The sequence below is a fragment of the Pinus tabuliformis genome, chromosome 3_2 (assembly GCF_031772625.1).
Source record: "Pinus tabuliformis cultivar Carrire ecotype Pingquan chromosome 3_2, CPIR1, whole genome shotgun sequence".
In the NCBI taxonomy this organism is placed as follows: Eukaryota; Viridiplantae; Streptophyta; class Pinopsida; order Pinales; family Pinaceae; genus Pinus; species Pinus tabuliformis.
The window spans coordinates 908,887,852-908,901,913 of NC_142302.1; positions in this window are offsets into that span (position 1 = coordinate 908,887,852).

The following is a 14,062-nucleotide window of genomic DNA, read 5'->3' on the forward strand; positions in this document are numbered from 1 at the left end:
TACATCAGCTATCCTTCCATGCCTTCTATGATGAAGTCATCTTAATTCCAATTCTAATGCATCATATTATTCTTATGATGCTTCCTACCATGATTGATATATCTTACAAAAACTGAAAAGAACAAAGTGAAGGAGATTATTTTAGTCATAGTAGAGATATTTAAATTCCTCCTTCTTTGATTTCCTCTTTTGAGGTTCTCCCACTTCTTCGGTGATATGGGCTTCATTCCTTTTTTTCCTTTTCTTTTTGTCTTCCTTGAATTTAGGAAAATCTCTCTTGTAATGCCCATATTCCTGACATCCATAGCATTGGATATTTGACATATCGATCTTCTTCTTTTTTTATGAGGACCTAACTTCCCAAACTTTCCTTTTCTCTTAGCCATGGCAGCAATGCTTGAACTTGTTCGTTTGATCCTACATTGCCTTTTGCCTTCAACCTAGTTTCTTCAATCTTACACAATGACCAAAGTTCATTGAATGGGGTAGCTTCCTTCTTTCCGTATATGCTTGATACAAAGTTTCTCCATTTCTCTGGTAGTGCATTGAGCACAATTGTGGTCATCTCTCTATCAGGCATTATTTCCCCCAACTCTTGCAGTTGATCTCATATTTCTGACACTCTCATAAGATATGAGGCTATTCATTCTTCTTTTGATACCTTCATCTTATATAGCTTGGTTCTCAAAGATATTACTTCTCATGCAGTGCTTACAGAGAATAATTCTACCAATTTGTCATAGATGTCTTTTGAATTTTCCAATTTTGCTACTTAAGGGATGAGAAAATCCTTGATTGATTATATAAGGATTCTTTGAGCCCTTATTTCCCCCTTAATATACTTTGTTATATGCGTGAGCTTCTTCCTTTGGTGGTTTGACAATTAAACCCTTAACATGTCCAATGACTTCATTTTCTATGAGGATCAAATATATCCTCTTCTTCCATGCAAGGAAATTTGATGACCCAACCAATTTGTTGCTTTCCTTGCAAAATGAAGTCATTTTGATAGATTCAGACATAGATATAAATATACTTACTTGTCAAGTGAATATGCTTCTTTGATGATGATATCTTCAACTTGATGCCTTTCTTGATGATGTTGATGATAGAAGATGTCTTCTTGATGAAGATGTTTTTCCTTCAAAAGTGATCCTTGACTCAAAGAGAGGGAGATCACCTTGATTCCTTGATGATGATGACACCACCTTTTATTGCTTCCTTGGATGATATTGTAGAATGTGGTGGCTTTCCCAAGGTGCTTCAAATTTATAGTATTATTTGATCGAGTGGATGTTGGGTCCTTGAGGTCTTATTTTCTTTGTGATGAAGATTGTTCAATGTGTAAGCTTCCCAAGAATGCTTCAATTGAAGAACTTTTCTTTAAATGAGCTAGGGTTTTGAGGTCTTATTTGATGCTACTTTATTACTTTCTTCAAGATGATGAGAGGGTTATTCCTTCTTGGTGATTGATATTATTGATGTTCCGTAGATGATATTCTTATGCTTCAGCCCTTGAGTATCCTTCTTTAAGTTTCCTTTCCTTGTCTTGTCACCTTAACTTTGATACCATGTTGAGAAATCTAGAGGCAACAAGTTAGGTGATTTCTCTTACTTTAATAACTACTTGTGATGTGCTCCTTAACTTGATTAGCTTCTTATTTTACTTGATTATATCTAGTGTTCTTTTCATCAAACAACTACCAAACCATAAAGAACAAATAAGACAAGAAGACACAAGATATAGGCGATCAACCAGGGCGAAAACCTCTCCTCCTGAGAGGAAAACCCATAAGAATTCTTCTCTTCTTATAGAACTTCAGTTGATGAATTCCAAGACCTATGAACCTTGAACAAGACCCCTCCAAGACCTATGAACCTTGAATAAGACCCCTCCAAGACCTATGAACCTTGAATAATACCCCTCCGAGACCAAGTCAAACCTTTTTTCCTTGATGAGTTTTCCTTCCAACAATTTTTACCTTAGCAACTTTTGCAATTTCAATCCCCTAGCAAATTCTTCTGCAACTTCAACCTCCATCGGTTTCTTTTGAAGAAATCCTAGGTGACACATGTGAGAGAATGATAGTGAATTTGTCCTTCTTTCTCCTTCTCTTGAGATGAATCTTTCTCTTTATTGAATCCACTTGCAAGGGAGACTTCCTTTGACCCAAACCTCACCTCTCTTGGAGTGACTACAATGCGATACTTGTTGATGCAGAAGGATGAACTAATACACTCCACACGTGTGAGAAAGATGGCCCAAAAACAGTACCAAAAAGTTCATTTCTTCTTTTGACTTTCACCTCTTCTTCATCACTACTTCTAGGTTTCTTTCTTATTTTGGTTGAACTTCTTTTGTTGTTGGATGCGTGTGTACTTGAATGAGGCTGAGGGCTCCTATATATAGGCTTCCTTAAGTCCTCAATAAGGCTGACCTTTCCTTATAGATAGGCCAACTTGCTCTTTTGAAGGCCGAATTGTTGATTACACCATGACAAGGTCTTGGAGGGTCTTTGACTCTAGTTTGATTCAAATGCAAAATTTCTTCACAATATGTAACATGCCCAAGTGGGTCTTCAATACGTGACAAAGATTCAATTGACCTAGAATCATTCAATGGGTGCTTGACCTAAAAATAAATTTCCCTTGAGCATGAAACCCATGCCCCAATAATGATAACATATTTATTTTTCTCTTTACATAAAAATCACGATTACATGTGTCATTATGAATATCGAACCTGGTTACATATTTCAACTGAGTTGTCGCCCCCGCTATGCCCGACACAACGTAACAAAACCTACAACTAGTCGTGGAAAGAATATAACACATACCCAAAATTCTCCCACTTCTTGGTTTCTTTCCACATAAGGGGTTGCAGAAGTGCACAATCATTGGTCCCAGGTTGCAACACCCATTGTTTCTCCACACCAAGAAAACTTCTCAATGCTCACAAACTTTGTTAATGCATCTGTAACATTCTTCAAAATGTCCACCTTTACTAGCAACACATTTTTCTCTTCAACCATATCCCTCACAAAGTGATACTAAACATCAATATGCTTTGTCTTCGAATGATAAGCAGGGTTCTTTGCCAAGAAAATTGCACTTTGGTTGTCAGAGTCTATCCTTATAGCTTGTTGTACCAACCCAATACTTGAACACAATCTCTGTGACCAAACTGCTTCCTTGCTTGTATGAGTGGTTGTCATGTATTCAACCTCTATAGTTGAAAGTGCCACTGCAAAATGTTTGTTGCTCATCTAACTGATTGCTCCTCCAAATAGGTTAAACACATACCCACATGTAGATCTCATATAATCTAATCTCTAGCCCAGTTCGCATCAACAAAGCCATGTATTTCCAACACTTTGTACAATCTTGGTCTTACTTGGTAGCACAAACCATAATCACTAGTGCCACGCAAAAACCTGAAAAATTGCTTCACTATTATCCAATGCACTTCCATAGCTTTGACATAAACTTGCTCAATACTACCATTGCATGTGCAATGTTTGGTTTGGTACAAACCATTCCATACATCAGGCTTCCAACTACACTCGCATATGGAACACGGGACATGTCCTCTTCCTCTTCCTATGTATTAGGACATTATTCAACAGATAACTTTGCACCTACAAGAACAGGAACCTTCACAAGTTTACTATCATGCATATTAAACCTCTGCTATATTGTCTCGACATACTACCTCTACTTTAACTAGAGCTTCCTCTTTACCTGATCTTGTTTAATTTTCATGCCCAAAATATAGTTTGCAACTCCAAGATCCTCCATGTTGAATTTAGAGAACAATTGGGTCTTCAAATCCTAGATAATTTCTTTATTGTTTCCAATAAGAAACATACCATCCACATACAAGACCAAATAAATAACACATTCACCAATTAATTTTAAATACACACAGTGATATGCTTTTCTCCTTGTGAATCTAAGTCCCTATATATATATGTATCAAATTTTTTATACCACATCCTTGGGAACTGCTTTAACCCATACGAAGACTTTTTAAACCTTCATACCCATTCTTTCTTACCCTTCACTGTAAATCCTTCTAGTTGCTTCATGTAAATCTCTTCTTCCAGATCCCTGTGAAGAAATGGTGTCTTCACATCCATTTATTCTACCTCGAAATCAAAAGCAGCAACAACAGATAAAATTAATCGAATTGAAGCTAACTTGGAAACAAGAGAAAAAAATATCACCAAAATCAATTCCTGACACCTAGGAATAACCTTTTGCTACCACCTGAGTGTTGTATTTCTCCACCTTGCCTTTTGCTTTCATCTTCTTCTTAAATACCCATTTATTGCTAATGGGCCTCCTTCCAGTTAGTAACTCCACTAGATCCCAAGCCTCGTTTTTGTCAAAGGATTCCATTTCTTAAACCATGGCCTTTTTCCAGAGTTTTCCATCCTCTGAATACACTGCCTCCACGACAGTTCTAGGATCATCATACGTAATAGGTAAAGCAAAATTTGAACAGAAAGAAAATGGAGTATACCTCTCTAGTTGCCTTCTCTCTCGAATCGATCTCATAAAAAATGGAGTGTGTGGCTCTTCCTCTTTCGATTCATGTTCCTCCGTAGAGTCTGATTCTTCATCCTTCATCTCAAACTCTATCTTCTTTGGTTTGTTCTTCTTTGGTAGGACTTCATGTTTAATAACATCTTTCACTTCTCTAAACACCACATCTTGACTGTACACAACCTTCTTTATTTTTGGGTTCCAAATCTTGTAACCTTTTAAATGATCATTATACCTAATAAAGATCCACATTTTAGATTTACTATCCAACATGGTTCTTTTTTCCTTTGGAACATGTACATATGCATTGCAGCCAAATACCATGAGATGTGAGAGAGAGGGTTTCTTACTATTCCATACCTCATGTGGAGTCTTATCCTCCAATGTTGATGAAGGTGATCTGTTAAACAAGTAACATGCAATATCCACTACCTTTGCCCAAAATTCTCACATGAATCCAGTGCCACTGAGCATGTTTCTTGTCTTTTCCATCAATGTCCTGTTCATTCCTTCTGCAACTCCATTTTGTTGAGGTGTGTATGGAATAGTCTTATGTCATGCTATACCACATTTCTTACAGAACTCTTCAAATTCCTTCTTTCATAACTCTCCATCTTTATCTGCCCTCAATACCTTGATCTTCTTCTCTGTCTGATTTTCCACTAGAGCCTTAAATTTTTTAAACTTGTCAAAGACTTCAGATTTCTTCCCAAGGAAATATATCCATGCATTCGTCGAGAAGTCATCGATAAGTGAGACATAGTACATAGACTTTCCGAGTGATAGTATGGGCACAAGTCCAAACACATCGTTGTGCACAAGCTCTAATATCCCTTTCACCTTCTTAACACTAGAGGGGGAACTCACTTGATTTTGCTTCCCATATACATAATGTTCACAGAAATCAAAATCTAAAGAACAACTAGACATACCTTTTACCATACCATTACTATGCAGTATTCAAAGTCTCTTCTCTCAAATGTGTCCTAGTATTTGATGCCACAACATAGTCTTTTCACCAGAGATTACAAGATTTTCTGCTCCACTTTCGAGAACAACAAAACTATTGCACCCATCAATAACAATGCTACCTAGAAGTTTGTATAGAGTTCCGATTAGAACGCCCCTCATCAATACCAGTGCTCCCCGAACCATCTTGCAAGTATCTTTATCGAACACTATTTTTACACCTGCAACATCCATCTTGCTTACATAAATTAGAATTCTGGCCAATCCAAGAATGTGCAGAACACCAGGAAGTGTTCTAATCCTTCCACCTTGCAACTTTAGCTTGAATTTTCCATATCCTATGATTTTTGTCTTCCTGTCATCATCTAAGAAGACATCACCACCATCATACTTCTTTTACTCACAAAACCACTCTCTATGGGGATCCATGTGAAAGGATGCACTTGAGTCAATCAACCATGGCTCATGATCTATGTGTGTACTTGAGGAAGAAGCCAAGTACACTTCCCCACTTTCATTTGAAGTGGTTTTCACCTCTGTATAAGGAGCATCATCAGATCCATTTCCTTTCTCAGGAGTTTTAGATCTACAATCCTTTTTGTAGTGCTCTTCTTTTCCTCATTTCCCGTATACCTTTACAGATTTTCCTGGAAATTTAGATCTCCCATTTGAGGACTTATTTCTATTTATGTTATGGGGCTGTCCTCTTACATACAAGGCATCTATATTTTGGCTCTCCATACTTTTCCATCTCATCTCCTCCGACAACAAGGATGAGACTATTTCATCAAACTTCAAGGTAGTTGTATTGGTACCTATAACAACAACCAGACTATCCCACGAGTTTGGTAGAGAACACAACATACTGATGCACTTATTTTCATTCAAATTTTAATATCAATAGGTAACAAATGACTTGCCACAATACTGAAGGCATTTAAATGCTCTATCATTGAGTCTCCATCCTTCATCCTCAGGTTATACAACTTTTTCTGCAAGAACCGTTTGTTCACCATGGAATTAGATTGATACAAAGTCCCTAACTTGTCCCACAAAGCCTTTGTTGTAGCCTCCCCTGATACATTCAACAAACTGAATATGAGAGACACAATCGTATTGTGCTATTTTCCTTCCTATATAAGTTTGCCCAATATTCTATTGACATTCCTATTGGTGTTGTACTTGGATCTACAACAATCCACTAATCTTTGTCCACCAACAAATCCTCCATCTTGATCCTCCACAACTCAAAACTATATCCATTGAATTTATAAATATCTATCTTTCCATTGTTAGCCATCTCCTTTCACCACAAGAATCGATCTCATAGATCTCCCACTATAACATGGTCCACCACATGCCCAAGCAACAAAATCGTCAACCACAAAGGAATCCACTTAAAGATGAAGTTGTTATGATACAAGATGTATGTTTTAACCGTTTACAAAAATTACTTGCAAACAGATTCTTAAAACAGAAAAATATATAGTGGTGAGAACATAAACAAAAATATACATAGATATTTTCTCCTCGAACCCGAACCGGGAAAACCAAATTGATTTTTCATTATATTCCTTTCAATGTTACAATAAATTATATACATGTTGAAGCATTCATAGACCCCAATCCATTAACCCTAGATTAGGACATAATAGTAGTTCCCTTGACAGTATCTACAAGATATCATGGGAAAAAATCCAACATGCCCAAAGCCATGAACAAAAATCATACACAAAACCATGGGTAGGTCCATCCACTGTCCTTGGGTCCGCATAAAAACAATTCCTTATGTGTTGCCTCAGACCTCATGCAAGAGGGTTACTGCCCCCCTGTGCTCAACACAACACAACAACACTTGAAACTAGTCATGGAAATAATATAACACATACCCAACACTTCCAACCAATTAGGATCATGCATTTGGATTTTAACCAGAGAGGGAATGCAATTAATGCAACAACACTACTTTGGGAGATTAGAGATGGTCAAGCAACCATGCTTTGGGAAGACTAGTAGCAACAAATTCCCAAGCTCCAAGGTCAAAATGACCTAAATAATCTTTGTCTTAATGTGTTAACCCAGGGCCTGCATAAAATCAAATGCTATTGGATAATCTCCTCCCCATCTAGAATTGGTAACAATGTCCACCCCTAGAGGAATGACTTCCCAAGACTACTGCGAAGATATGGACAAACTTATGGGAAAAATTCTAACAAAGACTCATCCAAATCTCCACCTAGTAAACTACCCTTGGGATATGATTCAAGAGGTTCCTTTTCTATATGAGAAGCCTATAATATGGAAGTGGGTTTTAAAGATGTACCAAAAGTAGCTATCTAGAACAACATTTGGAGACATGAAAGTTATGGTCCAAAGTTTTGATTTTCTCGTGGCTTCTTGTCCAAGGGAAAATGTTAACTTGGGATAAGATAAAAAAACACAAATACATGGGACCTTCATGATGATACATGTGCCTTATTGATTATGAGAATATGGAACATTTATTCAATGCATGCCATTACCCTAGCCATCTCTCGAAGGCATTGGAAACAAGCATAAAATAATAGATTGAGATCCTTCTAGTATTCCTAAGACTATTGGAAATTGGAGGGTCGGGTTTTCCATAACCCTATCCTGAACATAATTTGGATCCTTTTTCTAGGATTTTTCCTTTGGGATGTATGGATAAAATGGAATAACCACATCTTCTCGAACTACACATTGCCTCATGACTCCCTTTGGCTCATCATTCGAAAGAACATAAAGGAATAAATTGTTGCTCAAGCCTATAACACTCAATATTGGTAAGCCATAGGCGAGGAAGCCTTGATACTTTAGGCTTGTCACTTGAATCTAGGGGATTCATCTTTCTCAACTATCTGCCCTTATACCCCTCCCATTTCTTCCACCTAGACCCCTTCATCTTTAAATTTCTTGAAACTCAATTTTGACAAAGGTGAGTTTCGGTGGAATATTCAAAGATCACTTTGGAAATCTCGTTCATATATACTTAGGACCCATGGGATGTAATTCCAACAATGCGGTTGAACTAATGACCGTGGGGGAAGGATTAAATATTGCTTAGATCCCAATGTACTATAAACTAATAGTGGAAGGAGACTCTCCATTAGTCATAAGCATGATCGGGAAGATTCTTAATGGAACTCCAACTCACAAAGTCTCTCGCAGTTGGAGACTCAAAGGTCTCCTTATTCATGTTGCGTCTCTCCTCCCCTCTATTCCAATGATCACTCCCACTCGTATTAGATGATTTGGAATCAAAATTGTGAACAAGTCAGCAAATCGAGGTTGCTCTACTCTAACCCCAAAGCTCTAAGCTTAGTGTCACTCTTTGGCAGATTCTTCTCTCAAGCAAGAGTGGTGGAATCTGGGTCAGTAGGACAAGACTTCCTTGGATGGGGTGCTTGATTAAAGAAATGGTGGGGGTTGGGTTACCACTATCTCACCAAACCACATGGCACTGTGAAGTGGTAGCACGTCCCCATAATGGCTTTAGTGATAGTATGCAACATGCATGGGGGAGCCTCTCTAGTTCCCTCCCAGTGATTTACATGGAGTACCTTTTTATACCTTATGACTGTTGGTTGATGGTTCATCATACAGTCAGGCTTGTGAAAAAACCTCAGGTGGATACTTGTTCGCCAGGTGAGCCTATCATGCAGACCCGACTCATCAATCCTACATCCAATGGCTGTCTTGTAGTGAGGTTATGTCTTAATTTCAAATTCGATGAAATCATTATACATCATTTCACATGTGGTATCCCACCCAAAATCGAGCCTCAGGGTGGTCGCATGGGGAAGAAGCCTCCTTAGCTCACCCAACCTAAGAACTTTCTATATATTATGTAGTTGTGGATTTATTTTATTCCTCTCTAGTGCCTAAAAGAGTTTATATTTTGGGACTTCATACACATTAGCAACTCCCTTGGGGGATTGAGTAGAAAAAATGAGCTTGTAGGTGCTATTAATAACATCTTCCAAAGAAAATTACATAAAAAATATTCTTATCGACGCGTTTCAAACCATCTAGTGTGGTTCCTCACCCCCTAGTCATCTATTTCTTATCCAAATCTTTGTCATTGCTTCAAGCACTTCGATTGGGTTCAGAGAGGAAACAATTGTGTCAGTGTCTTCAAACATCTTACATCATGCCATGGTTTTAGGTCACATAAGGCTTCAAAGACATGAAATGCAAGTTTGCGTACACCCCATTTAGGAAAATTCTAGATTATTATTATTATTGTTATTATTATTATTTAAATGTTGTTTGCTGTTTCAAGTCAAGTTGAAGGAGACAAGTTCACCTTTCAGAGAGGGTCTTCACACTCTCAAGAAGACACCAACAAGTTTGTTTAACATGAAGCATCTCATGTCTCCTCTAATGGAAGCTACCACCCTCTTTGACTACTCTTCTCAAAAGTCTGTTTTTTCCCTGGAAATCTTCTCTTGGTCAACGGGATACTCAATTTGTTTTTAGGCCCGAATAACTCATATGGAGAACATCATGTCACACTAGAGAGCTAGAGTGTGCTGAGGGGAAAAATACTATCAAGAACAAGGGAGTACTCAAGCCCAATTGAGGGTTGAAATTTTAGCAACTTGGTTTAGAGAAATTACTCCATAGCCAGACCAAAAGGAATTAGCTCAGGTTGAAAGGGAAAAAACTAACAAGCGTTGCACCCTTACAAACACTGAAGTGTTGGTTGAGGTAACTGACTAGGTTATAGATGTAGGGCATACTCGAGGGAGTTATAATCAATACATGTACACTATGGATATATATTGGCACCTTGATTTCCTCAGTATAGTGTTGATAGACATAAATGAAAGCAAGGAGGACATTATTCTCTCTTTGGATTGAATTCAGTGAGAATTGGTAGTGATGGACCGAAGGCTAGGCCATATAGAGAAACACATGGGCATCACTCTTGAAACAAGTTGCTTCCCAGGCAACAATAAGGAGCCCATGATAGTGCCAATCACTAATTTAGATAACTCTAATTAATCATCTTTTAGCCTTTTTTTTTTCAACTTCTATGTTTTAATTTTGTAATGCTCAATTTAAAACTAGCCCAGGAGGCCCAACAACTTGTATTGGTATTTTGGTTTAAGAAGATAGGGACAATATTTTGTCTTTTGCACTTTTGAAGAGACTGAAGTTATGTGTGTAGTTAGGTATTCCTATTGGCCGACCAAACTAGACTTCAGGAATTAAAATGTAACCCTATGTTTTCAGACAATACAAAACAGTTACTTCACAAGAAAAAAGTTGTAATGATCTTTGTTGAAGGTGTAGAACACCTCCAATCAAATCCACTGCTCATAAATCTCTTCTTTGGTTTTTAAGTAAAGTTCAAAAGTCAATCCTCATATTGGTAATGAAATGGTATATTGAAAGCAACACAACTAGTCTTGCACTCATCATATGTATTCAATTGTCAAGGGCATTTGGAATTGATGCCACCACTACACCTAATTCTTGTGCACTTAGTGCCAAATGGTGTGATGTATAATGGTAGGGTGAATTTGCCAACAAAGAGATGTCATCTGTGGTTGAGGATAAAATATTTTAAGAAAACATAGAAAAACATCATTATGTTGCTGAGACATATTACAACAAGCAGTTGGTAAATTGGGTAGCAAGAGAAAGAAACTTTATATGATGCCAAGCTCAGGACGGATAGTTGTAAAGGGTTGTGTAAAATCAAATATTTGTAAGCCCACGAACTTGCGTGAGGTAATAACACCTAGCCCTTTGGAGGAATGGTGTTAAGCCTCCTTAGGGGTTGTGCAATATTGTGCATCAAAACTATCTTCATTTCTTTGTTTTCTCATAATTAAACCTAGTTAAAATTGATTATCTACTTCTCACGAGAAGAGTCATGCCATCGTATCAACCCCTACACACTACATTGAAAGTTGTGTGATCTTGCTATAAGGCCATGTTGGCCCACTACATACCCTTGCATATTACACTTAAATACCTTGCATAATGCATTTAAAGCCATAATGTAATAAATACGCCTTTGCAAATTCAAAGCCATAGGTAACACATAGATGCAACAAATTTAGTTATTTATCTATTCAATAATTGATGCTATTTTCGTTGGGATTTATATCTCATAATATCATTTTCCACCAATTATAAAATAGAATGGTTGAAATTTAAAAATAAGTAGATATATTTTTAAATTTCATAAAATTCACTATAATACATTGTTTTGTAAAGACATTAAAAAACATTATAATTTTAATTGTATAGATAATTGAATTAATACGAATCAAAGCATTTTAGCTTGCAAATGAACAACATGTTCCCTACTTTAATAAATACTAATGACAATGAACTAGCCTCTTGGTAAAGGAAGTTGTCGAGCATGGGATATGTTGAGAATGTTACAATTAGTCATACTTATGGAAGATTATTTACATGTAAATTATGTTTGAGTTTTAAGTGGACATTTCACCCATGATCAAGGAGTGAGAAGATTTCCCAACATTTTGAGTGATGCTTCACCCATCATTAAGATATTAATTGTAGCTGTAAAATAATAAATAAGAGTAACAATCAATGAAACTAAATTTGTGAACTCAACATGTCATTTGTGGACATAACACTTGGGTGGGGAGAATAATATTCCATCCTACAACCATTACAACCACCACTTGTGCTAGACCCAATTGACACATGCACATACTCACATGATTTTGGGTATATACATTAGAGTGAGTAAATAAGAATAAGATGAATGGACTTTTGGAGTATAAGGTAAAGTTGCAACCCAATATAGTATACTAACTTTGTGTATGGAGCCAAATTAGAGCGAATACTTATATCATATGACCTTTGTTTAGCCTCAATGATAATGGAACACATGGGATATTGAGTATTTTGGTATTACCATGGGGTGTGAAATGATCTTGTTGGTTTTGAAGTAAGATTTAAAACTTTTTTTGATTGGTTAATAGCTCATCTTCTTTAGATATAAGGAAATGACCTAAGATGCAAAGGCATTTGGCAGAAGTAAAAGTCCCCCCCTTTATAGACCACCAATGAGTTATTTTATGTGGTAATTTTTTCCTTGAATAACTAAGATGTCCCTTTTAAAGACCAACAAGAAGTTATTTTATGCATTAATTTTTCCCTTGAATAAGGATAATGAGTGAGTTATTTTATGTGGTAATTTTTTCCTTGAATAAGGATGATGAGTTAGTACACATTTGTGAATAACAACAAGTAATAACTATCCTTATTGTTGATTGACAAAAGTTATTATAAATTTTATCACTCTTAAAGAAAATAAATAGAAAAAAATGAAAAAATTATTGAGTGCAAGATGTTGACCATGATAATTATAACATTTCCAATGTATAGTCTAACGTGGAAGATGATGATGAATATCACATTTGTAATTAACATTTTCAATAAACCATTTAATAGAGTATATTTTAAAACTCTTTGGTATAAGTTGGTGCACATTTTCCCATGGAAAAGTCTTGACATGAAACTTGGAAAATGCTTAATAACATTAATTTTTGAATTAAAACATACATACAAAGATATTTTATTGCTTATCCATGACTATATATATATATCCAAATATGTATTCAAATTATTGAATTTTATAATTTGGAATAAAGGTTAATTATTAACAAATAATCAATATTGAAGTGATAGTTTTTGAGTTATCATTTTTTAAGGTGGCAAAACTTATCACAATTTAATGATCAATCGATAGTAAAGATAAACCATCACTAGTTGCAATTCACAAATGTTTATTAACTCATCATTGTTATTAAAATAAAACTATGCCATTTAAAATGATCGTCATGTGATTTAGTAGGAAGTGAGAAAACCTATTATAATTCAGTTGTCAAAATAGCAATGAGGACAACCATCTTTGGCATGCAAGCTAGGCTGACTCATCACCATTATTGAAGGAAAACCACGCCATCTAGGGTGACTCATCACCGTTATTGAAGGAAAACCATACCATCTAGGCTCATAATGAGTAAGAGGGCAAGCTTTTACCATTATTCAAGGAAAACCACACCACCTAGGGGTTCTCATTTTTTCCTAGAAGAAGATTTAACTGTAAAACAACAGGAGGAAAGAAGGGAGGAAATTTTAAAGGTCAGGGTAGCAAGAGATGGAGGAAATAGAGCATGGATTTATAAAGGCAAAGTTGTGATAACGCAATTTGGACCTCCTTCCAAAACAAAGCAGCAAGATGGTAATAAAGAAGAGGCAACAAACTCTTCAACAAGAAACCAGAAAGCAAGGTCAGTATGGGAAAGCAGGAACAAAGACTCAAATGTGAGTCTTGCATGTCAAAATAAATAACAATCAAGTCATACCTAGGTTTCCTTAAGATTAGTTTGTTGGAATTGCAGAGGTTACCGATGGAGACGAGGACTTGGGTTAGGGCCTATAGCTGAAGATAGAGACATAATTTGCCTCATAGAAACACATGAGCATGAAGGGTGCAAGACACCTTTGTTTGAAGGATACTGGAAGATGG